Below are 2,227 nucleotides of genomic sequence, written 5' to 3'. Positions count from 1 at the left end.
CATCCTCCTTCACGGTGTTCAGCAGTGAAGTAACTGTAATTTCAGGAGCATTGTCATTGACGTCTAAAACTTCAATCAATAGTTTGGTATGTGAGGTCATCGGGAAAACTGCTCCATCACTGGCTTGTACTCGAATCTCAAAAGCATTATTCTCTTCAAAATCTATATTATTTTTATTCGTTACAGTTCCAGTTTTTTCATCGATAGCAAACAGATCAGTTTGTTTTCCTCGGCCTACTTCACTGAACGAATATACTACCTGTCCATTTGGGCCTGCATCCAAATCAGTCGCATTTAATGTTGTTATCGATGTTCCTATCTTAGCGTTCTCATACACACTGGCTTTAAAGAGAGATTGGCTGAACACAGGAGGATTATCATTAATGTCCAATACATTCACTATTATAGTCATACTGCCAGATTTAGCTGGAGTCCCTCCATCAATGGCGGTCAGTATGAGTCGGATCACAGACTGTTTTTCTCTGTCTAAAACTTTCTGAAGCAGTAATTCCACGGTAACACTCTCTCCTTTATGTGTAGCGAGAGAGAAATGTTCATTTTGGCTAAGCTTGTAGGTATTTACAGTATTTTTACCGACGTCAGCATCGTGAGCTGGATGCAGAGGGAATTTTGCTCCTGCTGCTGTATTCTCAGTTATGTTAATTATTTGCGACTTGCTGAGGAATGATGGGAAATTATCATTTACATCTAAAATGATTATTTCAATCCGGTACAGTTTTAAAGGGTTATTAATAACTGCTTCTACACTGAGCGAACATTTGGGTTCATCGCCGCAGAGTTCCTCTCGATCTATTCTCTCATTAACGTACAGGACACCAGTCTTTAGGTTTACCTCGAGATATTTTCTCTTTGATCCGGCAACGATCTGAAACATGCGGGACTCCAAATCCTGGACATTGATGTTCAGATCTTTAGCGATATTTCCGACAACAGTCCCCAGATTTACCTCCTCTGAGACGGAGTAAGAGAGCTGCCCAGACACCGCTTCCCAGTAACAATCCAGCAGCGCTACCAAGAGATATATCCACACAGAGCTCCTTCTGCTCGGCAAATGCATTATTCCATACATCGAGAAGGGACATGTAGGCAAATCTGGACAATACGTTACAACTACGAGATCATCATCAGGAATGATATATTCCAACACAAAATGTCCGCATTTCCAAGACTAAGGAAGAGAACCGTTCTTTGTCGTTCGAGCTCTCTTTGTAACAAAGCCCACAGAAACATCATCCGCTGAATCTGGGAGGAGCCCTGATCCACCAAAGTGATCGTCCAAATGTGATGGTCTACAGTGTCGCCGTGTGGACATATGGCATAAATACTGCTACATCAAAAACAACATTGGAAGTAGTATACATTCTTACTTCTCCTTAAAGATTAAGGAATCACAATCAAATCAATCAGATCAAATAACAAACAACAACGTTAAGCCACTGATTACTGAAACTAATATTGTTCGAGTAAAGGGATCTTTAGAATGAAGCCTTTGTTCTTTTTTTAAATGATCTGAAAGTCTATTTAAATGCTTTACAGCAGTGACTATGAATTATTTGTTTTGCTAAATACAGATATGCATTGACTTTTCAAAACTGAAGAACAAAGTGATTACAAAGATTAAATAGAAAGTTATCATGAAGATAACATTTGAAACATGTTATATTTTTTTAAACAGTTATTGGCAAAAAGATTTGTAATTACATCTTAAAACATTGTGGACTTCAACACGGTTTGTTTTTGCGTCATGTTCTGGAAATTGAAAGCCAGTTTAAAAAGTGGAGATCAGCACCACGGATAGCGACCCACAATAAGAAAAACAACACCAGAAATTTTAAAACCATCCACACATGAGAAGCACTCTACAGTCTACTATATACGAAGTACAACTCTTTATTTGTTTTAATAGATTTTAATTAATTTAAAAAAAAAAGTCGGTGTAAAGGTAATACCGGTTTCTTGACGCTACATAGCACGTCTCCTTAACAAATTTACGTAGGCTAAATAATATTTAGCCTACGTATCTCAAAATAATATCGTAAACAAATCTCTACGTAGAAAAAGTGCAGCAACGAATACTTAATGTATTTAATATCTTACCTTGTCTGTGTTAGGTAAAGTCTGAGTTCTTGTAAAAGTGTCTCCTCCATTAATACTGATCAGCTCAGCATCTACAGGCGGAAACGGTCCGGGGAAAACCACTACGTCA

General features: G+C 38.0%; 2 protein-coding genes across 3 annotated transcripts in view; both read right to left on the bottom strand.

The window, feature by feature from the left end:
- LOC117951262 (protocadherin alpha-C2-like) overlaps window positions 1-2,227 on the bottom strand; it is a 125,719-nt gene that overhangs the window by 68,237 nt on the left and 55,255 nt on the right. The window lies entirely within an intron of this gene.
- Window positions 1-2,227, bottom strand: part of LOC117951270 (protocadherin alpha-3-like) — a 22,894-nt gene that overhangs the window by 18,614 nt on the left and 2,053 nt on the right. The window lies entirely within an intron of this gene.

The sequence above is a fragment of the Etheostoma cragini genome, chromosome 10 (assembly GCF_013103735.1).
Source record: "Etheostoma cragini isolate CJK2018 chromosome 10, CSU_Ecrag_1.0, whole genome shotgun sequence".
Taxonomy (NCBI): Eukaryota; Metazoa; Chordata; class Actinopteri; order Perciformes; family Percidae; genus Etheostoma; species Etheostoma cragini.
The sequence above is the reverse complement of the archived record's forward strand: the minus strand, read 5'-3'. Positions and strand labels throughout refer to the sequence as shown.